This window comes from Podarcis gaigeae (assembly GCF_964106915.1).
Source record: "Podarcis gaigeae genome assembly, chromosome: 8".
Classification (NCBI taxonomy): Eukaryota; Metazoa; Chordata; class Lepidosauria; order Squamata; family Lacertidae; genus Podarcis; species Podarcis gaigeae.
The window spans coordinates 82,234,044-82,262,031 of NC_139684.1; the positions used below are offsets into that span (position 1 = coordinate 82,234,044).

Genomic DNA, 27,988 nt, shown 5'->3' on the forward strand with positions numbered 1-27,988 from the left:
GGGGGTGGTATTGCTCTTGGTTTTGCTTTATTATGTATTCTGCGTTCTCATTTTGTATTTTTCATGCCGTGAACCGCCCTGTGGTCTTCAGATGAAAGGCAGGCATGCCAATTTTTGAAAATAGTATTTAGGACGTGGTTAGGGCTCACGGGGGCGCAGCACGAGACTCAGCTGCGCCACAAGTAAGGACGAGCATGTGCAGAGTGCCTTTTGCTCTCACCGCATGGTAGCCCAGCACAACAGACCTACAACCCTGAAATCGGGGAGCAAAATGAACGGCAAGCAATTCTACATTTCTCAATGTTGAGAACAAGCTAGAACAGTGCAATAAAACAACGGGCCTAATTCTTTGAAATTCTACCAACCCTCCATCAACATCCTTCTGAATTTTTCGGCTCTGGTAAAGCCAGTTTGGGGACCAGCCTTTATCTCTAGAGAATGTTTCATGATATTCCCTCTCTCTGCCATTAAGAAACCTGAGGCGTGTTTTGGTGGCGGCAGAATTTGCCAACCGCACTTTAACATCGCTTGTTTTGCTTAACCGCCAAGGTTTTATGAAAGCGGGCCCGTAAATTGTGAATGGATTGGACGAGGGTTCAAAGGATAGATGCTGAACCTCGCAGGAATGGGTTGCGACAAGCAGAGACACAGAGAAAACAAACTTCTCTGCCAAGTGGGACAGAAGGTGGAGTTTTTCATTTTGGTTTTTCCGTCTTCCAAAGGGATACAGATGAGTGCATATGACGTGTACAGATTTCATGTGCTGAGGAAAGCCTGGTGCATTTGGAAACGTGACGGAAACTGCCCTAAATCTGGGTTACCTTAGAGTAAAGAGCTATCTCTGGCTGGTAAAAAGGGAGAGGGAAGTAGACACTCAAGACCCGTAGAATCAGCAGGTCTGCTTCTCAGCCTGAAGGCAGTAAGCCAGTCATGGACTTTCTAGCCTCGAGTTCTTCGGTGACTGCTGATATTTCCACTACTGCATGGCTTTTGTCACAGACTAAACCTGTGGAGTTGCCACAGACTAAACCTGAGGCCTTCGGTACTCTAAGCAGACAAACAATGGGCCTAGAACATTTTCCCAAAAAAGGATGCCTCTATCCAGGAAAAGGACGCGGGTGGCGCTGTGGGTTAAACCACAGAGCCTAGGACTTGCTGATCAGAAGGTCGCGGTTCGAATCTCCGCGACGGGGTGAGCTCCCGTTGCTCAGTCCCTGCTTCTGCCAACCTAGCAGTTCGAAAGCACGTCAAAGTGCAAGTAGATAAATAGGTACCACTCCGGCAGGAAGGTAAACGGCGTTTCCGTGCGCTGCTCTGGTTCGCCAGAAGCGGCTTAGTCATGCTGGCCACATGACCCAGAAGTTATACGCCGGCTCCCTCGGCCGGTAAAGCGAGATGAGCGCCACAACCCCAGAGTCGGCAACGACTGGACCTAATGGTCAGGGGTCCCTTTACCTTTACCTTTATCCAGGAAAAAGACATGGCTGGGAAAGACACATTGTCCCCAAAGAACAGGGCAGATGGCCCAACAGGGCATCCTCCCCATTCATTGGTCTCTATTTTTGCAGTCCTTATCCTAGAGAAGGACTCACTTCAACAGGAGGAAAAGGGAGAAGGATCTCAGCAAAGGCAGGAGGAGGAGCCACGAAAGATGCTATTAAAGGCCTGTATGGGTACCACTGTCTCACCACCAAAATTAACAGAGGAGGCAGCAGACACACCAGGCGTTTAAAGCACATCTCTCACAAATAAGAATCCCGGGAACTGTGGTTTGTTAAGGGTGCTGTATCTCTGCCAGGGTAAACTGCTGTTCCCAGAATTTGGGATGGTGTGTATGCAGCCAGAATCCCTGGCTGCCCGTGAAATCCTAAGCTGGGTGGCCAGATATCCCCTTAGCTGAAAAACTCGCTGGTGCCAACTGAGTAGTAAGAGTGCCCAGTTGCAGAGCCGAGAGACCCAGGTTCAAGTCACGGTTTCAATGGGCAGGTGAAAATAGCGATGAGGACTCTGGTCGTTCACAGCTTCCTTCATTTGCGAAACAGGGATAGTTGGGAACCTGGAATACAGTACCACTCTCTCAGTGGGAGAAGGGAAATAACGGACATAATAAAAGTCCGGCGCCCTGATCTTGCAGCGGTGAAGAAGATGCCTCTGAGATCATCTCCCATGATTTTAGCTCAGTCGGAAGAGCATGAGACTCTTAATCTCAAGGTTGTGGGTTCGAGCCCCACGCTGGGCAAAAGATTCCTGCATTGCAGGGGGTTGGACTAAATGACCCTCATGGGTCCCTTTCTACGTTCCTTTGCCTAATCCTCTTTTAAAGCCGTTCAGGCTGGCGGCCATCGCTGGCTGCTTCCTGTGGGAGGCAGTTCCGCAGTTTAGCTAGGCGTTGCGTGCAGAACTACAGCTTTTATAATTTCCTTTCTCCTTCTGCTTTTAACGTAGCGAAACAGAAAGATGGACAGAAGGCGGGAGGGGGAATCGAGGACGTTCAAAATCTCATTGGCATCAGCGGAAGTCTGGTCTGCAGCTGGATCCACGGAGGTTTAGGTGCAACCTAGATTTCTCTGGGATGCATTTCCGGAATTGGGAAAGACTAGCTATGGGACACACGCAGTACTGGGGGAGATACAGCTACGTGAACGATTTCTCTGTCCCACCAGAAGACTCTCCCTCTCCCTCCCCAAGCTTCCTTTGTTCCTAAATCCATCAGGGAATCAATCACTAATGATAATGGGCTTGGAAGATGCTGGCAGTCTTCTCTCTTTTGTTTGGCTAGCTCTCCTGCTGCTTCTTCTTTTTCCCCACCTTAAACCGCATCCCTCCACCTATAGATTTCCAACTCCAGAGGCAAACAATGAAGAGGTTATAGAAAAGGGAGCCCACCGCCCTTATCTCTGTTCTATCCTGTTTTCCTTTAAACCAATTCGTGGCCCATGAACCTATTGTTCAAATCATGAACCGTTATGTGCCAGGCGTTGCTGCAAATCTATTTATTGCAAACATAAACGTGAGGAGACTTGGCCTATTTATTGCCACCATTTATTATTCCTATGGTCCTTATTTGTAAAAAAAAAAAAAAACACCTATAAAGTTATTCAAAGAAGAAGAAGAAGGGGTAGAACAAGCAGCTCTCCAAATCTATAGCAAGGCAAAGTCAAATGGCAAGTTTCCCTCACACAGTTATTTGTCCCTGCAAATAGCTTCCCTTCCAATTAAGAGGTGTGGGTTGACCTTGTAAACAAAGAAAGGAACTGAATGGTGACGCACACACACAACTACACACCTACACAAAAAGTGACAGACAGGCACTTATATGCTTTTCAACACCTTAGATAAGGTATCTAGAGAAGGAAGACTAAGGATGGTTTGGGGGCAAAACGTGTTTTCCTATCTGATCAGAGGCTTTCACTTAAAGAGGAAAAAATATTTCTAAATGTTGACAGTCAAGAAGATGCTTTAAGTCATGTTACCTCATGACTTATCAATCCCCCAACTGCCTTTTTTGCACTTGAATGAAACTGGTCTACATCTATTATTATTGTTTTAATTATTATTTTTAAAATTTCAATGCCACTATTCATTCAAAGGTCGTAGGGCGGTTTACCGTATAAAAACACAAAAATACATGCCATAGTGACAAACAATAACACCTCTCCATGGTTATTCTTCACTATCATTTCTTAAATTTCTCCAGTTATTATTCTCCGGTTTTTTAAATCTACTCCAAATAATTTCTCCGGGGGAATTTAAACAGCTAGAAACAGGTGTAAATTTATTGGTTGCAAAGCACATACCCAGATAATAATAATAATAATACAATAAATTTTTAATTATACCCCGGCCAGAGCCAGGCTCAGGGCAGCTAACACCAATAAAATTTCAGTAAAAACATAATAACAATAAAAAAGATGGGGAAAAGGTTTGTAAAAAACTGGAAAAGCCGAATGGTTAACAGAGGCGGATATTGAGTTTTGATTATGTTGGATCAATAGCAAGCTCTCCACAAAACCTTCATTTCTATTGTCTGAACAAATACCCTGCTGTGACAACAAGGCAGTGGTGTAGCGTGGGTTGTCAGCACCCGGGGCAAGGCAAGTAATTTGTGCCCCCTAACCCGTAGATTTGCGCCCCCTAACCCGTGGATTTGCGCCCCCTAATCCATGGATTTGCGCCCCCTAACCCCCAGATGTGCGGCCGGGCCCCCCTGCACCCCCCAGGCTACGCCACTGCCACAAGGTGCCTGAAATTTGGCCTCATACCGCAGTAACAGTATTCATTAAGAGGTACAGACAAAAAGATGTCTTTAGCGTTGCTTTCAAAAATGCCCCTTTGACGTTTAATTAAGCAATGTGTTCTCCATTCAAAAAAGCTGGCCTGGAGTGGGACACAGCTAGATTCCTTGATAATTTTAAAGGGATATTTTCCTCTTCCAAAACACCCAATATGTTGTTGTTGTTGTTGTTGTTGTTGTTGTTGTTGTTGTTTTGTGGCACAACACATTCTAAGTCTGCAATCCTATGCCCACTTACCTGGGACTCAGGAGTAAATTCTACTGAACTCAGACTTCTTAGCAAGCAGACATAGGAGGAACAGGCTGCGTGGCCCAATTTGCTCGGGTTTAATTCATTTATGTTTTCCATCAAATTTACATCCTGTCTTTCTGGTCTCAACCAGGAACCGCTGGGGTGGCTAATTCACAAGACAGCAACCTTAATACTTGATATGAGCAGAGAGACGGACTGCTCGGGATTTTCTGGCCGCATGAGGGGTCCTCAAAGTTTCCCCCCTCTGGCTACAGCCTCTCCTGGTTTGTGGGAAGCAGAATTTAGGGGGTTCCCAAACTGTGGTCCGCAGACCACCAGTGGCCTGTGAGCCTCATTCAGTCTGGCTGTGAAGAACCCTTACAATCGGAGTTCCATGGAATCCAAACTGCAATGCAGCAAAGTGCAATAGAAGAAGCACTGAAAATGAAATTAAAAACCATACGGGATCTGTTTGACAGTGGAAGGTGCTGGAATCTCCTTTCCTGGAGGTTTTTTAGCAGAGGTTGGGTGAACATCTGCCAGGGATGTTGTTTCAAGGGCTGTGGCATAATAATAATAATAATAATAATAATAATAATAATAATAATGATGATGATGATGATGATGTAGTGTTTTGGACACTCGAGGTACAATAAATAAATTTCTGTTCCCTCTGCTTCCAGTGTTCAAGGATGTCAGGGCTGTTCGCTCTGCAGTTAATCGTTCTCACCCTCGCTCAGGGAAAAGGAATCTGGCAAGGTTGCAGAAGCCTTTCAGACAAAATAAAACCTGAAGAGACTCCCCACCCCCCCCAAAAAAAGTCCAGTGAGGACTGTGTGCCCTTTTGGGAGGCACAGAATGCTGGAAGATAGTTTTGGGTTTGCGTTTTTAGAGAAGGGAGAGGGGAAGAGGACAGCTAGATGGGAAACGGGACAGAATGAAGTGTTGTGAGCTAAGGCACAGCCAACGAAGGCATTCCCCGTGCTGCAACATTTCGTTGCAGCTCCCATCTGTTGCCGTGAATGCTCTTTGAATAAGGTTGCCAGTTTTTTTCAATGAATCTGGGGACACTTTTCAACTTCCTCCTAAATAGATGGATTTTTGTCTGGGGACTGATCTGTAAATGCAGGAACTATTCCCGGGAAACGGGGATGTCTAGTAAACTTATATTTGACTTTTGAGGGGTAAGGGATGGTGGTGGAAAAAAGAAGTATCTGTGGGATTGAATGTGGGTATGTATGAATATTTTTAAGGATTGTATGAAATGTATGTTTGTATATTCATAACATTTAAAAAAGAAAGAAAGACGATGGTAACCTTATATTTGAATCCCTGCCAGAAACTCTATAGCTTCACACGTCTATATTGATAGCCTTGATAATCAAATAAAAAAGACTAAGGTTTCAATAATAATAATAATAATAATAATAATAATTGTGCTCTTTATTTATTTGTTTGTTGTGTTCAAGTAAAAGCCTAAAGGGGCTTGTGTTTCACCTGATAGCATGGATATATATAAGATAGAGGAATTATATTTTCCCCAAAGCCTAAGCGCACTTACCTGGAGGGCACCCACATTGAACTCAATGGTTGTTTTGCAGGTTTGCTCTGTTAAACTCTTTAGGATAGATTAATATTTATATGTGCAGGATTGCCCTGTTAAACTCCTTTAGAAAGAGCGTTGGAAAACTAGCAGAGGATTTTCCAATCTGGATAAATTAAATGCTGAATTCTTTTTCGTTATCTATGTTCCCCTTTTATTTATTTCCTTTTATTTCAGCAAGAACAGCTTAAAATGAATTTAGTTTTTTTTAAAAAAACACGTTAAGAAATGGGCGTTTTTCCCCCTTAAAGGCAAATTTTAACTGATTTGTTTTTTATTAGGAAAGCAACAGCAAAAAAAGGAAAAAGAAAGGTCTAATATCTGTGTACAAATGCCTGAAATCCAGAAAGATATGAGCTCCTTAATGTAAGGAAACTGATAAACCTCTCTTTGGCTTAATGAAATATGCAAGTCTGAAGAGGTTTTGAGTGGGCAGATGGTGTTTTGCCCCAGATATTTTCCCATTTAAAATGTTGTCATCTCTTTGCAGTGTCTCGGATTATAGATTTATATAGCGGCAGGAAGAATGCAGTGAGAATCCTTTGAAACAAACAAACAAAAAGCTTTGGTTGCTGTTGTTATTTTTATACAAATCAGATCAGGACAATCCTTTAAAATAGTCTCTCTCTGCGTGTACCACATACATTGACTAAAAAATAAAATTAAAATCAAGTTTTAAACATTTTCCTTTAAAAAAAAACAAAACCCCACAGAGCTCCTCCACATTCATTAAATGTTTATAATTATCAGAGAAACATTGGATTTTATTAATTTGTTGTTGTTGTTGTTCTAAATTCTTTAAAATAATTGCAAAAAAGCTGAAAACATGATCTACATCAACTCAAAACTTGAGAGTTCTTTTTGAAGAACAGTGAGAACAACCCCTCAAGATATATTGTTAGTGCTGCCATTTTATCTAATTCTTAATTTCAAAAGTGAGATTATACTCATTTTAATTTGTAGGGTCTGCTTGAAATGTTGCTTTGACTGTCAATACTTTGAAAAAAGATGATTGAAACTGAATCAACCACCTTTCACTGATTTTATGTTTATATATATTCTGTATACACTTTGAAACATTATTTAGAAAACTCCATAGGTTTTTACATCTATCTTTCTTAATGCAACTGTTGCTACCCTTCCAGCTTTGCTATAAATATGCTTCCCAGCCGTCAAATGAGACGAAATGCCAATACTGTAACAGAAGCTGAATATACACTACGCATCTCTAGATACGACATTAATGGTTGTTAGCGGACTCTGCAGAGTAATTTGACAGAGGTCAATTCCTTCCCCCATTTATCACATAAAATATGCCAACGTTTCCCAGGTTAAATCTCATTATGTCTTGTTTTCAGAACACGGAAAAAGGGGGGAAATTAAACGTGGACAACATCTTTACAGCTTAGATTACAAAACTGAAGAAAAGGCAATTATATTTATATCTAAATGGTGCAATTAAAGAAAGCAACGCATGTAAACGTTTCATTATATTGTGTGCCACCCCTTCATCGAACATAGTGAAATTAAGTTTTGCCATTGTGGCAAATCTTCCACGGGATACACATAATGGAAAACGAGGATCTATTTGCGGCATTAGCAAGATGGCCAGACTGTTTGCTGCAGTGGGAGACCCACGATTTCTAGAGAGGACACCCAAAAGAGGTAAAATGTTGACTTTCCAAGATGGGGTTAGCTGGGCTTCCAAATTGCCTGGGATTCTTTTGACGAGGCGGCATGGGAAGAATGAAAAATTTCAAGTGGGCATTGAGATTATAAATGGCCAAAGACACCTTGGCTGGATCGCAAGATAGTTGAAGGCACTCCTTGTATGGTTGGAAAATTCCTAGGTCAACTCACATCAGGGCAACAACAACCATCTCTCCCACTTAACTTCGGTTCTTACCTACATGGTCAACTAACATCCATTGAATTTCCGCAGTAGTGGCACAATGTCCTGCCTTTTCTCTCTCGCACACAAGCACACCAGCTTTATTTTTGGGGTGGGCTGGGGGAATCTGCCTTACCTTCTCCCGAGAGCAGTTCCAGTGCCCAGGTGTCCAGACCAGGAGCCTCCGGGTACCTCTGCAAGGAAGCATAACAGAGATTTGTTCTGGAGGTGGATCAAATGAGGAAAAACCAAGGGCAGCTCCTTCTTCCCAACCCCAGGAAACCACAAAAAATAACCCCGGCTAGAAAGAGCAAAATGTGTTAAAAGGATAACCCAGAAGTGATACAGTGGGAGATCCCTATAATCTGTAATAAAAAGAGAAGCTTAACCTGAATTGAAAAGAGATTTAGAGCTGGGTAAGAGATTCTGCAGCCCAGGACTTCTCTGGGCATTTAGATCCGAAGGTTTGGGATTTTCTCCTCTTAAGCCCTGGAGAAACAGGGGGGGGGGGTCAGTGGTGGTGGCAACAGCAGCAGCAACAGCAGTGGTGGTGGCTGGTGAGGGAGGGTTTTCTCAAAAACAATTTGGTGCGCTGTGCTGCAAGCTCCATTCTTAGATCCTGGCCCTCACATGACTGGTATTATAGGAACACTCTTGTAGATTAATAAACAAGGGAGGGATGGCTTCGTTGAGTTTTCTTTAAGGGCAGTTGAATATCCCAGGTTCCCTCTGACGGTGTGCAGGTTTATGGGCTGGCGTGAAGGGTAAAAATGATTTGCATCGGGAGATTTCAGAAGCAGATACCCAGAGAGACACACAAACACACACATGCAACCAACACACTTCTGGGGAATACTGCAAATCAACGAGGAGCAGCCTAACAGAAAGAAGGAGAAACTCACACAGAGAGACTTTCTACCTCCAAACTTTTCATGTTGGTGACACACTTTTTTAGACGTGCATCATTTCGCGACACCGCCATTCAGTTTTACTAGCAAAGTAACCCCTTTGCAGCCCCGGGAGGAGTGTTCACACGACACACCGACACACGGCAGCCGACACACTCATGTGTCGTGACACACAGTTTGGAAAGATCTGTTGTGCCTTCTTGCCCGAAAGCAGGAATATACGACTGATATGTTTTGGTTGAGGCACATGGGTCAAAGAGTGAGAAGATGTCAACATCAGAAAAAGGCAGTAAGGTCTTTTCAATTGCTATTTTCCCTCCTCCTCGAATTCATTTTATTTCTTCCCAACACACACACATACATAGAGAGAGAGACCTAAAAACAGACATTTGTGCTTTTTGCTCCAACAAATCTCTTAAACTATGGGTTAAATTTTCAAAAACAAGACCAAGATTCCCAGACTCTTTCGTCCTCCAGCAGAACGACCGATTGCAAAAGAGGGCAACAGGCTTCTGAATAATCAACAGGTGTGTAGAAAATTATGGCCGCTTCTTGGGTCTATGGGCTCCCTCACCACCACCTTTTCCATTTGGCCATGTAAGATCTTCTATGGAACATGCCGCAACCCAAGAAATGGCACTGCGACTGTTAAAGTTCCCCCCTTTCCACACACACCTTGCCTGCGTTATCAGGTGAATGTCAGCCTGGGCGTGTAACGTGACCTTATATTTCTGATATTTACTCTCTGATCACTCGGAGGAGGGCTCTATGTATGTGGGAAGCTTGCGTGGAATGCTGGCTTATTGACTGGGGCGATAAAAAATACATAGCTTCGCTGGTCCTCTCGTTTTCAATCCACAGTGCCTAAGGTACTTGTGTTGAACGATGTCTTGATTCAGGGAAGGTGGAGCATACAGGAAAGGTAGGTTTCCACCTTTCAAATTGGCCCCCTGGGCATAAAAAACTGGGGTACAGAATAAACTGGTCAGTATCGATCACCTGGGGCTCTGTGTCTGCTGGACCAGGACTGCATCCTGCAAAGCTACCAGATTGTTTGGTTTTTGTTATCGGGCTGCCCTGTTTTACTAGCCTGCATGTCTATATATAAGCATATCTGTCACCTTCCAAGTCCACATTACATGATGCTCAAGCCATCAGTTGGCAACTGTATTGCATTTGAAATCCTTTTTATACATGGAATACAGCAGAAGTTATATTTTCTGAGAATCCTCCGGAAAAACAGTCTCTCAAAGGACCTGTTGATGGCATTTTACCATTGTACTGTTGAGAGTGTATTAACTTATGGTCTGTGTGTGCGGTTTGGGAGCTGCACAGTCAGGGAAAAAACAATGCTGTCCAGGGTTGTAAAGACTGCAGAGAGAATAATTGGGTGCACTCTTCCCACCTCGGATCAAATTTATGCTTCCAGGTGCCATAAGAAAGCAGCAGAGATAGCGCAGGATAGTGCGCACCCCGGAAATGATCTCTTTCAGCTTCTGCCTTCTGGAAGAAGGTATAGGGTTATAAAGACTAGGACCAGCTGCCCGAGAAACAGTTTCTATCCAAATGCCATTTTGGTTTCAAATGCAGTGTAAGGTAGTCTCTATGGGAGTATATTGTATTTAATTATGGGGTATCAGAGTTTTTAGGGGGCTAACCAGGCTGGAATAGCAGGCTTGTTGGTTTTTGAATGTCTGATGTAGATTTTTTCAATTTTGTTGTTCTGTATGGGACAATGACAATAAAGATTATCGTATTGTACTGTATCATATCGTATCGTTTATCTCTGTCTGCATACCGTATAGGGCTCTCTCTCTCTCTCTCTCTCTCTCTCTCTCTGTGTGTGTGTGTGTGTGTGTGTAAATATAACTGTTTTAACTTTTTATATATGAAACATTTTACGCAAGTTCTTCTCGCATTGGGAAGTTCTTCATAGGAAGTGGTTCCTCAATGAATGAAATAACAAATACGTCCCTTGTCATGGCAGCTCTTTCTCAGAAACAAGAAACTTCCTACATTATCACGATCCTATTTATTTCTACCCTGTATTTCTCCCTGACGGGACCTCAAGGCAACTTACAGATAAAAACAAGAACCACAAAAACACACACCCGGGGGGGGGGGGGGGGAGAGAATACATTAAATATATCAACTGTGTTGCATTAAGTGAAAACTCAGAAATTGGTGTGTCACATAAATACATCTACAAATAATTCCGCTTTCCCCACCCTGAAATATTAAGCTTCTAAACAAACTGAAAGCTTAATGGACAGGAGGTTGCTAAGTTGACCTCGAAAGATGCAGAAAACCAAGCAAATGGCAATGGATATTTTTTACTGAGTCAACTTAGATTTGTGTAAAGTAGGAGCAGACAGACTTCAAGCGAAGGGGATCTATTTTTCTTTCACTTAGCACCCGAAGCCTAAAAGCTGGAGCCGAGTGCGAAAGAGAGGTTTTGAAAGAGGAATAGGCATACACTTAGAACAAAGGAACGCAACCCTCAAAAGGCTGCATCTGAGCCCGGGATTTTGTTTCCATTCCCCAAAGTGTGCTTACAGCACACACACAAAACTATTTGGGCCATGAGTCTATCCTCTCAAATTTCCTTCATTTCAGTAGCCTAATTTGGGAGGAAAGTTGCTGCTTTTGTTAACCAGCTAAAAGTCAGAAATCCTTTGTAATCTACTGCAAATCACGCAGAGATCTGTCAGTAGATGCAGACCTACCCTCAGCCCCCCAGCCCAGTTTTCAAGGTCATGGGACTGAGCAGTCCATTTTTCACAAAAAGAAGTGATGCGATGTTTTAAATAAATATTTGCTTAATGTGTTTTAGGAAGCTTTGTTACTTGGAGTATTTTTTTTTAAGATGCATGCTCGTTAGTATAAAAATATATTAAAAATGCGCAGGCACAATCCAGTCAAAATTAAGGGAAAAGGTGATTTAGGGGGAGGGGAGAGTTTAGTATGTACTTAGCTTACTCACTAAAATGGGATATGTACTTAACTTTAGCTGGATCATGCCCTATAACTGCAAAATCAGCGGGAGCGTGGCTTTAAAATTGGGCCACTCAAATAGAACTGAAAGCAACTTATTTTCTTCTGAGCAAGTGTATTTTACATCCAGGGTGTAATTGCTCTTTTTAGGCTGCATTCAAACTATACCTCTGAAGCACATTTAAAGCACATTTTCCCCCTTCAAAGAATTCTGGGTGCTAGAAATGGCAACTCGGCAAAGGATAAACCACAGTGCCCAGAATTCTTTGAGGGGGAAATGTGCTTCGAATGTGTTTTAAAGGTATAATTAATACACAGCAGTCTTACAAAGCTGCGGCTTAAAATTTTAACTAAGTCGTTTTGATGCGAGCAAAATGAACCGTTTACAAAAACAACAAAGGCTAATAGTTATGATCTTTGTATTTCAAATAAAAATCACACAGTTTTGCACATGTGACTTCTTTACAAGGATATAGAAAAGCAAAACATACAGTGAGATAGGATATTCTGGCAATTTACCCTTTTTCTACTTAATCTGATCCCGGTTTCAATTTTAAAGGGGGAAAATCTTAAAATACAGCCTTTAAAAAAAATAAATCCTGATAACCATGTGATTTTATTTCCACATAACTGAAGCATCTCAGCCAGATGGGCGGGGTATAAATAATAAATTATTATTATTATTAGTCATACTTGAAAAGTCAGTTGAAACCAATGGACCTTACTTCTAAGTAAACATGAATATCATTGACATTGGGGAGCAAATATAGTTCTCTGTATCCTTATTCCTTATAACGGGAGCAAACATGCATTTGCCCTAGGTCTGTCCCAGCCTCTAAACCCCCAACATATTACAGAAGCATCTTTTATTCAGTTGCAGCTTGTCCTCAATAAAATACCCCCCCATCCTGTTTCTCTGTGCTTAAAGAATTTTCCCTTTACACAGAAGGACTACTGCCCCTGTTATCTGGAGAGAGAAAAAAAGCAAAACTAAGGAGCATCTGCAGCAAGCAAAATGAGAGGAGATTAAGGACATTTGAAACATCCCATTAAAGAGTACATAAAGGACCCAAAATTTCACTGAAGAGCTCTTGGATAGTTCTCCAGAAATTACTCTCTTAAGAAGCTTAGAATCAGGGAAGAAGTTCAAGATTCAATTCCCAACAGCTCCTGGCAGAAATAGGTTTCTACTCCCCCACCCCCACCCCTCCCTCCAGCTTGCCTTTCAAATTCACTTTGCCAAAGGATTTGATTTTTTTAAAAAATTTTTTGCAATTTTGCATTCAAGATTGGCGGCGGCTAAGAAAGGAAAGATGGCGGACGCCTTCTAAGTGTTGACTAGTTGGTATTCAGGAGCAATTTGGTGAAAGGAAGAATTGGGGTGATGGCACCGGAAGTGGTATAATCCGGCGCCCATTGAGACACCCACCCCCTTTATGCAAGTGGAAACTATCTATCTATCTATCTATCTATCTATCTATCTATCTATCTATCTATCTACCTACCTATCTATCTAGGAGTATGACAAGGCTGTATATTGTCTCCCTGCTTATTTAACTTATATGCAGAATTCATCATGCGAAAGGCTGGGCTAGATGAATCCCAAGCCGGAATTAAGATTGCCGGAAGAAATATCAACAACCTCAGATATGCAGATGACACAACCTTGATGGCAGAAAGTCAGGAGGAATTAAATAACCTTTTAATGAGGGTGGAGAGCGCAAAATATGGTCTGAAGCTCAACATCAAAAAAACGAAGACCATGGCCACTAGGCCCATCACCTCCTGGCAAATAGAAGGGGAAGAAATGGAGGCAGTGAGAGATTTTACTTTCTTGGGCTCCATGATTACCTCAGATGGTGACAGTAGTCACGAAATTAAAAGATGCTTGCTTCTTGGGAGAAAAGCCATGACAAACCTAGACAGCATCTTAAAAAGTAGAGACATCACCTTGCCAACAAAGGTTTGTATAGTATATTGTATAGTATATTGTATAGTATATTGTATGGTTTTCTCAGTAGTGATGCATGGAATGAGAGCTGGACTATAAAGAAGGCTGATCGCCGAAGAATTGATGTTTTTGAATTATGGTGCTGGAGGAGACTCTTGAGAGTCCCATGGACTGCAAGAAGATCAAACCTCTCCATTCTGAAGGAAATCAGCCCCGAGTGCTCACTGGAAGGACAGATCCTGAAGCTGAGGCTCCAATACTTTGGCCACCTCATGAGAAGAGATGACTCCCTGGAAAAGACCCTGATGTTGGGAAAGATGGAGGGCACAAGGAGAAGGGGACGACAGAGTACGAGATGGTTGGACAGTGTTCTCAAAGCTACCAGCATGAGTTTGACCAAACTGCGGGAGGCAGTGGAAGACAGGAGTGCCTGGCGTGCTCTGGTCCCTTGGGGTCACAAAGAGTCAGACACGACTAAACAACTAAACAACTAAACAACTATCTATCTATCATCTATCTATCTAATCTATCATCTATCTATCTATCTATCTAATCTATCATCTATCTATCTATCTATCATCATCTATCTATCTATCTATCTATCTATCTATCATCTATCTATCTATCTATCTATCTATCTATCTATCTATCATCTATCTATCATCATTATCTATCTATCATCTATCTATCTATCTATCTATCTATCTATCTATCTATCATCTATCTATCTATCTATCATCTATCATCATTATCTATCTATCTATATCTATCTATATCTATATCTATCTATTTATCTATCTATCTATCTATCTATCTATCATCTATCATCTATCTATCATCATTATCTATCTATCTATCTATCTATCTATCTATCTATCTATCTATCTATCTATCATCTATCTATCTATCATCTATCTATCTATCTATCTATCTATCTATCTATCTATCTATCTATCTTGCTGGAGCCCAACCTTTACAATCTTTGACGTTCCCACTAACTGCTCTTTCAGGAACCTCCCCCTTGCTAATTCTGCAGCCAATTTTTCCCCAATGAGCTTGATGAAATTGGTGGCTGAGCCCCTTAAGCAAAAAGAGTGCCTGGCCCCAAGGAACCTCCAATCTAAGGATAAGCACAGGCCTAACAGATGGCATGAGGCCGGCCGAAGGGGGGGGCGGTTAGCAGGGGGAGGAGAAGAGGGCAGACTGATTCAATGATTGCAGCGTTATTAACAGCGTGCACAGCCCACCAGCTGCCCATTAATTTTTACCCTGGTTTTCTTTACATAATTGCAAGAAGAAAAGTCTTGCATCCGTTCCTCCACAAAGGCAACAGGTTGCAGCTATTCCACCAGGTTGCGGAGGCTGTTGACTTCGTTGCGCCAGATAGAGGTGATGGAAAGCTCGCTGGATCCTTCTACGTATGGACGGTTTTGAAGAAGTCCGTCTATATTGATTACAATAAAACCTAACGTATTGCAAAGATGAATGGGAATCTTAAACTGGTTTAATAGTCATTGTGTTCTCTCTCTCTCTCTCTCTCTCTCTCTCTCTCACACACACACACACACACACACACACCCTCTTGGAATTATAGTTTTGCAAAGCAGCCAGGAAATCTCAACGCCCTCAGAAAACCACAACTGCAACTCCCAGAATTCCTTGCAGAGTTTACATTTTGTGGCACAGGTACCTAGCAATTGCAGTACCTTTGCAGGTTTCCTGAGAATCTCCCATTACTTCCCCACCCCACACACAAGGGAGAGATGTTTATTTTCAAAGGCGGTTTCAGAATAATGCAAAAGGACACCTGCAAGTCATCCGAAAACTATAACTCCCAGGGTTACGTGAGGCCAAGGAGCAGTTGCTAAAGCAGTATAAGTTTGTAGCACAGTTACAACACCTGATCAACAAAAGTTACATCTTCAGAGTAGAACACTTGCTAAAAGTCAATAAAGTAACTCTTAATTTATTTGAGGGTTTACAATGGAAGCACACAAACAGCCCCCTCCTACTCCAGGGGTTCCCAAACTGTCATTTGTGAGCTTCACTCAGGAGGTCTGCAGTGCAGAATGAGCACATTAAATATTCCCTTTTAACTGCATTCTGTGGAATGCAAATTGCAATACCATAAAATACAACGTAAGAAATAAGAAGAGCAATAAAAACACAAATTAAAATCTTCTGGCTTTGCAATTGCTGCAACATGCAGAAAGTCCAATTAGCGGGCTGCCAAGACACTCAGCAACTTTCAAGCGGTCCTAGGATGGGGGTGGAGCTTGGAAACCACCACCTTAGGAATATTTATTCAGAAGTAAAGGCCCACAATGGGGTTCGCACCTAAGTTAGTCTGCAATGGATTGCAGTCTAAACCAAAAAAAGCATTTATCTGGAGAAGATACCACCCTATTTCCCACAATCACTGGCATACATGAAAGTTGCATCTCTCTCTCTCTAAGTCTGGAATGGGCAGTGGCGTAGCGTGGGTTGTCAGCACCCGGGGCAAGGCAAGTAATTTGCGCCCCCTAACCCGTGGATTTGCGCCCCCATCCCTAATCCCCAGATGTTGCGCCCGGTGCAGCCGGCCCCCCCTGCACCCCCCACGCTACGCCACTGGGAATGGGGAACCTGCGGCCTGCCATATATTGCTGGACTATCACTCCCATCATTCTTGACCATTGTTGGGTGGGGCTGATGGGAATTCGAATCCAACAATACCTGGAAGGTCACCGGTTCCCCAGTCCTAAAAGATGCCATTGAAAGATGCAAAAAGACAGGTTCTCAGAAACCAGCCCCTCTGAATAAACAACAACAGAAGGCCAGAATGAGGGAATATATTTTCACGATGCAATTTAAATAAACGACGACATCTCCACTTTATTATGCATTGTCGGCTAAAAATGAAGAAACAATCGAGGAAGATATATGTGGAGTTTGGGCATGATTGCATGTGGGGTTCTTACAAGCTCCAAAATTCAATATTGAGGCTGGATAGATTCGGAGCAGTGCTTCATCACCAGGAATCTGCAGAGGGCAAAGGGTGCTTTTGTGCCACCCTCTGGAAGGCCTGAAGAACTTGCGACCCCAAAACTAAGCTGAAAGGTAGCCCAGGAAGCAATGTCCGGCAACTTCTTGACTTGACGGCCCAACTGGCGCTGCAAAAATAGGGGAGACGGTAGCCAAAGGCAGGGATCCTGACGGCTGCGTTCTGCTTGGCGGTGAACAAGTTGTTCAGACCTGACACCCCCCACACAAATTAAGGAAGGGCTAACTTCGCAATCCAGACCAGGATTGGGAATTGAATCTGCTGCAATGAGGGGAACAATAGAGATCGAGGTCACTTACAAAAAAGCCACAGTCCATAGTGGGAGAGATAACCCTAACCTGGTGGCGGGGTGTCTTTAGTCAACGTGCCTGAAGGCAAATTGTTTGCTGGCTCCAAATATCAGACTTAAGGATGAGCAAACTCCATTCACTGAGACCTCCAAAATGTCGCTCCCTATTTAATCTATTATTACTGGGTGCTTAAAAATGGGAAATGAAATAAATCTGAAGTAGACTTTGAATTGTTGCGGCAATGACAGGGGAGGGGTGTAACCCCTGCAAAAGAAAGCAATCCTGGAAAAATATCCACATGTGTTGCTAGTTCCACAGAAGACCTTATAGGAATGTTGTCAATTCCTCCATATTTGTGATTCATATCTAGCACAGAGCTTTCCAGACTTTTCATGTAGGTGACACGCTTTTTAGGCACACATCCTTTCGCGTCACTGTAATTCAGTTTTGCTAGCAAACTGGAGGTGAAACTAGCCCCTTTCCAGGCCTGGGAGAAGCGTTCTCATGACACACCTACACACTGCGGCCGACGCACTGATGTGTTGCGACACACAGTTGGGAAAGCTCTGTTCTAGCACATCAGGAATTCTCTGGGAAGTGGTAAAATGACCCCAAGATACACGAGCAATCTGCCACCAAGTTCCTCTGCACAAACACTGATGGAAATGACTTAGGCAGCCCCAGCAGATGTTGCAAAATAATGGCCAATGCTGTAAGCCCAAACCCAAACCTATCAAGCAACTAGTCCCTGGCAACTTGGACATGTGCTCCTCAAACAGTAACCTGAGATGATACATGGCAAACTACATTTGAAACAAGGAGGGAACGCTGCTTTGTGATACCAAGAAAATCTGTCAAATCTGTCAGGTGCACGCAAGTCTTGGGGTGAGATCCCAGCCTTTCGTCATTGCTCTTAGACACAACTGGAAGGGGCGTCTGGTAACCCCCACCATTTGGTCTGCAACTGCGTTAAAATAAAGACACCCAAAAACCAAACGTACCAGACAGAGAACCAAGATAAATATAAGCAGAGTTGGAAATGTTTCAAGCCAGAATCATTGTGTAGGTTACCAAGCACTTTGGGCAGGAATTTTGGGTGTGAAAAGAGGTAATCAAAATTGTTTTGTACTGATACTGGCAGCAAGATCTTGGGCCTTTTTTACAGCTTGAATATCAGTTGAAGGGTGTGACTTTGCCCACATATATTTTAGCATACTGCAGATCGACAGGTCCTTGGTCTAAGATGCACAATTCCTTTTTCTAACAGTCTCAAGGACGGAACATTGCCTTATCTACCAAACCACACGATCCCTTGGCGCTCCTTGGTTTGGTTTGGTTTTTTTAAACTCAACTTAAAAAAGAATCCTGAAACAATCCTTTTCGGTATCGGTAGCCAGCAATTACACAACATCATCTTCCGCATCACCAGCCCAGCAGCCCAATTCTTTCATCCGCACTCACAAGAGACAAAAAGGAAGGGGTCCCACTTTCCCCACACAAACCCACAACGGGGGGGACGGGGGACGGGGACAAAAAGTTATCTGCGAGGGAAGGAGGAAATTTAAAAAATGGCCCTTCCAAACCCCTGGCAGTACTTTTAATTAAGCGCGATAAAGCCGGCCCAAGCTGTATTACAAGCGTAAGGACTTTAAATCATTAGATATAATTTTATCAAGGGAGCTAAACCCCTCTAAAGCTGGATCAGTTGCAAATAATCATATATCTCCTGTTAAGGGGAGAGGGGGGGAAAAGGTGGTAGTAGGAAAAGCTGGGACGTAAACCTGGGTGGCTCACCTGGGCGACTCGTGGCGCAGACCTCGGAGGGATTGCCCGGAGGAGGAGAGAAGGCGAGGAGAGAGGCTGTGAAGGGGGTGAAGGGTTGGAAGAAAGGGGGGAAAGAGAAAGAAGAGGTAGGAGCCACCCAAATGTGGAAGATTTAAGGAAGGAAGGCAGTGATGTCAGCTGTCACGGTCTATATTTCAGAGACTAATCCGGGAGTGTGGCAGGCAGGGAGGGCGGGGGAGGGGAGGGGAGGGGGCAACATGGCCGAGGTGACTTTAGGCAAGATGTCCACCCTGCTGGCACAAAGTCAGTAATCCATCACCTCTCCCAACGTCGGCTGGGATTAATTCTGATGGCCTCTCAAGGAGACGGGGTTGGGGGAAGAAGCTGGAACTTGGGGGGCCTGCGCAGGCTGCGTGGAGTGGGGGGGGGGTCCACATGCCCAGGAGAGGGTGGTTGGGGATGCGGGGATGGGAAACGGTGGGTACCACGGCTGCTGTTTCCCTGGAGCAGGCCTCAGCCTGAGAGCGGAGGTGCCACGAAACAGGCGCCACAAATTGGCTGCCTCCGTGGCGAAGCTAATTGGCACACAAGGTTTATCCAGAGCGAACCTGTTGCTTTTACCAACGTGCCCCCCCCCACCAAGAAATGGACCTTATTTTTAAATCAGCAATTCCCAATCCTTCTCTCCTATCCCTGGGGCCGCCTGAATATAGCTGAGGGTCTTGGAAGGCCGCACGTAATTATTTTTCTGTCGGTGGTAGCGATTGTAGCGCATTGTGATGCTGTATGGTTGTTAAGAGTACAGTGGTACCTCAGGTTAAGTATTTAATTCATTCTGGAGGTCCGTTCTTAACCTGAAACTGTTCTTAACCTTCTTAACCTAATGGGGCCTCCTGCTGCTGCCACACCGCCAGAGCACAATTTCAGTTCTTAACCTGAGGTAATACTTCTGGATTAACGGAGACAGTAACCTGAAGCGTATGTAACCTGAAGCGTATGTAACCCAAGGTACCACTGTATTGCTATTGCATCCTTTTAACACATTATCGCATTGCAATGAGGATTCCAAAAGGAGCCACGGAAATAAAAATCAAAAGCGAATTTAACGTGGCGCGACGTCCTCAGCCACAAATCCACGTGCTACCGACCACCTGAGACGGGGACCCCTCTTACAAATAGCCCTTTTTCAGGTCCTGTTTTGCCTTTGGGGGGACAGAAGTCAAATACACAGAGCTCAATGGGACTCACCCCAAAACCAGCGTATGCAGAACCTTGCTATCGTTATTCCTTATCCTTGGATGAAAGAGAGGAGAGGCAGTACCTCAGCCTTAGCAACGACTGAAATTCTACGCACGCTTACTTCTGAGAAAGCATGCCAAGGATCAGGCCACAGGTGTTCATTGTATTAAAAAGAATAAAATGAAACAGCTTGGAAAGCTTACTAACACACCTAGCTTTTGCAGCAGGAGAGACTATGTAATACAGCACTAAAACCTTGAGTTTTGTGTGTAATTGGTTGGGGGCGCAGTCCTGAACTTTGGGGTGAAAATGGGGTGTCAGATATATGCAAGAGTGCCCCCTATTTTCATCTTTCAAATGTTACAGGGGGCACATATGTCTACTTGTGAGATGAGAGCCTGCCTTTTTGATAAGTGGAAAACGAATGAACTCTTGCAGCACATTTTGCTCTCCAGTGTATAAAATGCTCACAAGTCCCTCTTTATGAGTTTACCTGTGAATGAAAAACAGGCTTTGCTGCTTTGGATATAGCTGGGGGCGGCCCAGGTGAAGAAGCAAATTTCCTCCAGCCCAGCGCCACCATCACAAAAAAACGGGATACAGGAGTCACAACTTTGGTCCATCTCGGCCATTCCTAGCCATGCTGATAGACAACACCTCCCCAAGCTCACAGGCAGGGCTTGTGGCTGAGATAATTTAAACTTGAGGTGCCAAGGGATTGGATCTTTCTACAGGCAAATATCTGCTCTGCCACTGAGCTAGAGAATTAGGTGATTCTTTGACTCCCCCTCCCGCCTCCCTTGGTTTGTGTATTTGCACTCAGGCAGGTGCAAAATTTCACTAACCTACTCTAAAATGACACCATGCAAATATGTAATTGGGCACTATGTTCTTGCAGCTTTTAGGGGATTTTTTTTTAAAGAGTTACTAGTGGCCTATGGCTGCATTTGTGAGCTTGCAATCAATGCAGCCTTCTGACAAGTCAGATTACAGTTCTGCAGCACCAGATTTTGCACAAAACCCAAATTTTGCGTATTCAAAACAAAAGAAGCAGAAAAGCCAACTTCTGAACTAAGTTAAAGCGTGTCGGCCACTCACAATCTCCCTGTTGCCTTTGGTGGGATATCGAGATTCTACCTTGTATGCCAAGCTTTCGGCTTATTTATTTAAATAAAAAAATTAAACACACATCCTTTTCAGTGCCCAAATGCGCAATTAGCAATCAATAACCAATATTTTCCCCATATCACAGATTAGCTATCTCTATTTGTTCTGGGTTTGTTTGTTTGGCATACCAGATTGCAAGAAAATACAAGAACCTCTGAGCATACGCAGAGTGTACTCTTACTACCTTGTCCATTTCAAAACACAAACTTTTGGTAAGCTGCTTTAGGAGCCTACAGACGAACAGGATAACAATCCCATTAACTGAATAATGCCAAGGTATCACACACAGTCAAGAGTAAATGCTCCAATAGTCTCGCACGGACCACCTTGAGCAGCGGTTATTCTCTGTCGTTTCTAGCAGACGTGTTTACCAGAAGACGGGCAGCTGGAAATCTTTAACTGGAAAGGCCACTAGTTGTGTCACAGACTTTGTCGCTGAAAATTAGGTCCAGGTATTACTCATCCATGAAATCATTGATTTCGGTTCTTACTGGAAAGCCGCAGTAGAAGTTAAAAATAAAAACGATGTGCTCTAGAAAGGTTTGGTCAGCTAATTAGCCAGGCTGAAAAGTCATCCTTAAGGGGGGGGGTGGAGGGGTTTATGTTATGTTGTAAATAAAATTCCAATAAAAAGAAAAAAGAAAAGAAAAGTCATCCTTAAAATGGCACTGGAACACAGGTCAATAGCATCTGCCCAGTTTGTTTAGGCTGCTCCAATAAAAAACAACAACCGAACACCCTCCATGTAGAAATCTAGGATATCAGGGCGAACAGCTCAGCCTACCCATCACCCTGACATGCTTTTTTAAAAATCCCAACATACAAAAAAACCCCAGCATCATGCAATCCTCACCCCACCACATAGCTGTCAAGCGTCCCTTATTTGGCGGGACAGTCCCTTATCCCAGCACCATGTCCCGCTGCTGTCCTTTATTGATGATGTCCCTTAAATAAGCTACTGAAGGTAATGGGGCCCTTTCTATGTCCAGCTGTCCTTTTTTTGTGTGTTGAATATATGCTATATGGTAATTTATGGACCTAATAGGTATCTAAAGCCATTTGCATGCAACAAAATATGTATTTTATCAAAGTAATTGTTGATCCCTTATTTTGGCTGCTGATCCCTTATTTTCAAATCTGTAAGTTGACAGCTATGCCCCACCAGCTGCAGTCCAAAGTGATTCAGTGCAAGGCAACTTTAACCCTGAACTCCGTACATCCTTAAAAATGGGATTTCACAATCTAGACTTAAGCTGGTCTCTAAATAGTTGAGGAAGGTAGTTGAGAAAGTCCCAACTAGCCCCAAGCACTCATTTCCATGCATGTCCTTGCACACATAAGTTAGATAATTCACAGGTAAGTGGTCTTCTTGAGTATGTGTTTTTCTTTATTCGAAAAAATGCCTCCATTGACCAGAGCAAGGGCCACCAAGTCTAGCATCTGCACAGCCAGCAGGCTAGGAAGTCTGCCTGAACCTTCTTGCCCTCCCCAGCAAACCCACAATCACCCTTTCCCCCTTTAAATTCTCCCTAGTATTCCCCCCTTTCCCCATATCTAAGGTTTCACTTGAGGCAGAGGTCGGGCTCCATTGGAGCTTAGCCCCTGAGCCTATTTTCAGTGTCAAGGGTAAGCCCCAGGGCCTGAGAAAAATGACAGGGCCTCAGGTCAGGCGGGTCAGCAAAATGCGCAAAATCGCGATGTACAGAGAGGAAACTGAATCCGCAAGCTGCAGATTTCAAACAAAATACTAAAATGCAGTCTCAGATCCAAAAAAAGAGCACGAACCAGCAAACCTAGAACTCCCAGAAAGCCACTGCCACTTGTTTGGTCGGTAGAGCATGAGACTCTGAATCCCAAGGTTGTGGGTTCGAGCCCCACATTGGGCAAAAGATTCCTGCATTGCAGGGGGTTGGACTAGATGACCCCCGTGGCCCCTTCAAACTCTGCAATTCTATGATTCTATGCTGCATCAAGGTTTAGGGTTTTTAGGGAATTTATCTGGTCAAATTTACGCCGAGTTTTCTAAGCAAATAAAACAGCACTGTAAACGCCATGCTGATCTTGGGATGATAGCAGAAAGCAAATCGTTTCAGAGCCTGAAAACTCAGGAAAAGAGCTCTAAGAACTTAGGCCCCATCTGCGCTATGGGTTTAAAGCAGTACCAAACCACTTTAAACAGTCATGGCTTCCCCCAGAGAATCCCAGGAACCATGGTTTTTTAAGGGCACCGAGTTCCTTGGAGACCCCTGTTCCCTTTCCAGAACTACAATTCCCACCAGTCACACGTCCCTGAGAACTGTTGCTTTCTGAAGGGAATAGGGGCCTCCTATCTCTCAGCACCCTTACCAGCAAGCTACAGTTCCCAGGATTCTGTGGGAGGAGCCAGGACTGTTTAAAGTAACATGATGCACAAAGTGGAATTTCTCCACCCTCCATCACTGTATCTTGGGAACCACAGTTTGCTAAGGGTGCTGGGAATTGTAGCTCTGCAAGAGGTCTCCTCATCAGTGTTTGAAATTCCCCAGGAGCATTTTGCTACTGGTGTGGGCCCAACTGCGCCATGTAGAGATTTCTGGGCGCCACAGGTTGGCGACCGCAGTTGAAAAACCTCTGCCGCGGTCCACAGTCAATTCCATTTCTGCCGTCTGTGTTTCTTCCTTGCATACTGGGACAAGCGAATTGTAAGAGCAAGCTGCAGTCAAGGAATGCAGCTGAGATCGGAGAGTTGGAAAAGGCACCCACGGGGTTATCTAGTCCAACCCCCTGGCGAAGAGGCATTCCGTTGTGGTTTAAGGTGCCATTTGGAGCCTATACAGTGGTACCTCGGGTTACATACGCTTCAGGTTACATACGCTTCAGGTTACAGACTCCGCTAACCCAGAAATATTACCTCAGGTTAAGAACTTTGCTTCAGGATGAGAACTTCAGAATGAGAAATCGTGCTCCGGTGGGGCGGCAGCAGCGGGAGGCCCCATTAGCTAAAGTGGTCTTCAGGTTAAGAACGGACCTCCGGAACGAATTAAGCACCGTATTTTTCGCTCTATAAGACGCACCAGACGTACCAAGTTTTTGGAGGAGGAAAACAAGAAACAAAATATTCTGAATCTCAGAAGCCAGAACAGCAAGAGGGATCGCTGCGCAGTGAAAGCAGCGATCCCTCTTCCTGTTCTGGCTTCTGGGATAGCTGCGCAGCCTGCATTCGCTCCATAAGACGCACACACATTTCCCCTTACTTTTTAGGAGGGAAAAAGTGAGTCTTATAGAGCAAAAAATATGGTACTTAACCCGAGGTACCACTGTATCTGAGTTTCTAACCCGGCTCCTAACAGCTCTAAGCAAGCATTTTTGACCAAATCCCAGTTGTTTAAAGAGAGATGGAGGTTATACCTGTCCAGGGCCCCTTCCACACCTGCAGGTTGTCACCTGGTCCTGCCCTCACAGAGGGCTTAATGCCCTGCATGTGTGAATCTGCCCTGCGCCTTCAGCTGTGCCGTAGCCAATTGCATAATTGGCCACTTGCTCACGTCCTCCTCCTCCTAAGCTAATGCACTTAAAATGAGGCCGGGGAAAGGAATATTCCGCAGAGGGTAATCCAGGAAGCGTTGAAAACAATGCACTTTTAATTAACATTAATTCCCCACTAGGACAAAACAAAGTGGCCAAGGTCCGTCCGCCGGGAAGGAGGTGCAGATGACAGGCCGGTGAGGGGGCCAAAGGTAGCCCACAGACCCTTTAAAAGGGACAGTCATGCAAGGAGGTATTTAATCGCCCAAGGCTGGAGGGAGGGGGGAGGAATTAATGAGTCAAAAGGAAATAAATAAAAGGCTCGTGTAATCCCCAGCCTAACGATGCCACGTGCTAGTTAATTACAAAGCGGCAGTCTGGAAATAACCAAGGTCTTTTGCTCGGCCTGCACACACTCACCCCCTTATAATTATAATACACAGGCGGATTAGGGTCACACTGTCAGGACAATTAATTTACCACCAGCCACCCCTCATTAGGGAAATGGCAGTGGGAGGAGGGGGTGGGAGGGGGACACAGTAAGTATCCTTAATTGAAAATCCCAGCCCTGGAATAGAACAGGGGACGGATTAGGGAGGGACCGTATGGTTGAGGCGAAAGCAGGAGCATGGAGGATGTGCGCAGGCGATCGCGGTGGGGAGGAGGTTTCGGTGGCAGGGTCCAGTGGGTCAGAATTTGCCTTGGGGGGCAGAGCCTCAGGGGCTCCTGTACTTTTAGCAGAAGATGGAATCTTGCACATCCCAATTTCGCCTCTCCTGTCCTCGAAACGCCCTCTTAGGGGCGGATAGAATGATTATTTTTGCAGCCCACGGGCGGGCAGTTTCCACTGGGCTGCTGAGTTCTTGCCGGCTGCTAACGAACGCTGGCCTAGGCAGACCTCGGTCGGATCGAGCGAGAAAGACTCGTTGCAAGAAGGCATTCCCGGGATCGCTCAGTGGAGGTGGGTTGTGCACGAACCCAAAAATGCACTTCTTGGGCTTTGTAAATTCAAGACACACCGGCCGGCCGCAGTTGTTGGCATCTGGCTATCTCAAGAGACAATGGAGTGCACCTCAGGGGGTGAAGTCAAATGGCTGCGTCAGCAGCACCAAACAAGACTCCACTTTCAGCCTCGCTGATGTGGTCCAAAGGCAGCAGAGCAAGACATTTGCCACCTTACCCTTTTCTACTCCCACAAAGCAGAGGAGGTTTAGGGCAGGCACAGGCAAACTCCAGCCCTCCAGATGTTTGGGACTACAATTCCCATCATCCCTGACCACTGGTCCTGTTAGCTAGAGATGATGGGAATTGTAGTCCCCAAACATCTGGAGAGCCGAGTTTGGGGGTGCCTGGTTTAGGGGCAGATAATATAATAATAATTTACTATTTATACCCTGTCCATCTGGCTGGGTTTCCCCAGCCACTCTGGGCGGCTTCCAACAGAACACTAAAATACAATAACCTATTAAACATTAAAAGCTTCCCTAAACAGCGAGGGAACCACCAGAAGGCCCTCGGCACTGGACCTTCAGGTATACTGGAGCGAGGCCGTTTAGGACTTTAAAGGTCAGCACCAACACTTTGAATTGTGCTCGGAAACGTACTGGGAGCCAGTGTAGGTCTTTTAGGACTGGTGCTAAATGGTCTCGGCGGCCACTCCCAGTCCCCAGTCTAGCTGCTGCATTTTGGATTAGTTGTAGTTTCCGGCTCACCTTCAAAGGTAGCCCCACATAGAGTGCATTGCAGTAGTCCAAGTGGGAGATAACCAGAGCATGCACCACTCTGGCTAGGCAGCCTGTGGGCAGGGTCTCAGCCTGCGTACCAGGTGGAGCTGGTAAACAGCTGCTCTGGACACAGAATTGACCTGCGCCTCCATGGACAGCTGTGAGTCCAGAATGACGCCCAGGCTGCGCACCTGGTCCTTCAGGGGCACAGTTACCCCATTCAGGACCAGGGAGTCCTCTACACCCGCCTGCCTCCTGTCCCCCCAAAACAGTACTTCTGTCTTGTCAGGATTCAAACTCAATCTGTTAGCTGCCATCCATCCTCCAACCGCCTCCAGGCACTCACACGGGCAGAGTTCTCCTTCTTCTGTTGTGCCACAGGGATGCTAATAGAAAGAAAGCAGGTTGTGCAAAACTGAAGCTAGCCCACACTTTTCTCTAAAGCGCAGCAGCCCTGGAGTCTTCATTTTTGTACGTCAGTCCCAGCCACCCATTTATGACTGGTCTGGATGGTTCTCATTAGAAAGAATAAGAAATGGGGAAAGGAGAGAGAGATGGGGAAAGCATAGAAGTTGGGGAAATATGAGGGCACAGAGGAGTCCATGGCTATAAAGACGGATCTTCCACCATATCACAACGAGCAGATCTGAGATTTTTTACTCTTTCCGTAAGTTAACTAGAGTTAGAGGATCTGAGCTCTCTGCAAGAGCTGTGCTGCTAAATCAAAGGAGAGCACCTTTCGAGCTTATGTAACATAACATTAAGTTATAAGGAAGACTGGCTTTTCCAGTGCTGACCACGCTTCTTAAAGGTAAAGGGACCCTTGACCGTTAGGTCCAGTCGTGGCCGACTCTGGGGTTGCGGCGCTCATCTTGCTTTACTGGCCGAGGGAGCCAGTGTACAGCTTCCGGGTCATGTGGCCAGCATGACTGAGCCGCTTCTGGCGAACCAGAGCAGCGCACGGAAACGCCGTTTACCTTCCCGCCGGAGTGGTACCTATTTATCAACTTGCACTTTGACGTGCTTTCGAACTGCTAGGTTGGCAGGAGCAGGGACCGAGCAATGGGAGCTCACCCCGTTGCGGGGATTCGAACTGCCAACCTTTAATCGCCTTCACATTCGGGCTATTTAATATATTTAGTTTTATGATTGGAATAGTCCAGATATTTGAAGGCGTATGGTCTGGTCATTGAACAAACCTCCCTTTATCCCAGACTTTCCTCATTTTGGAAATGGGAACGTCATTGACTTAAGGTTTTCCACACAATACATTTTCACTACTGGAAGAGGGCAGCGTCAAGTGAAGATCTGAATGTGTCAGTGAACCACACATCCACACCCAACGCCGCTGATAGAGTGCCCT

General features: G+C 44.6%; 2 protein-coding genes and 1 long non-coding RNA gene across 3 annotated transcripts in view; 2 read left to right on the forward strand and 1 right to left on the reverse strand.

Annotated features, from left to right (window-relative positions):
* LOC310851620 (homeobox protein otx5) overlaps positions 1-8,424 on the reverse strand; it is a 23,173-nt gene extending 14,749 nt beyond the window's left edge. The window contains exon 1 of the mRNA XM_083754206.1: positions 8,157-8,424. The gene's annotated coding sequence lies outside the window, so the exon portion shown is untranslated. The remainder of the gene's footprint in view (positions 1-8,156) is intronic.
* The window catches only part of LOC310851829, a 305,116-nt gene that overhangs the window by 109,560 nt on the left and 167,568 nt on the right, over positions 1-27,988 (forward strand). The window lies entirely within an intron of this gene.
* Positions 1-27,988, forward strand: part of LOC310851616 (gap junction delta-2 protein-like) — a 175,706-nt gene that overhangs the window by 24,897 nt on the left and 122,821 nt on the right. The gene's annotated exons all lie outside the window — the stretch shown is intronic.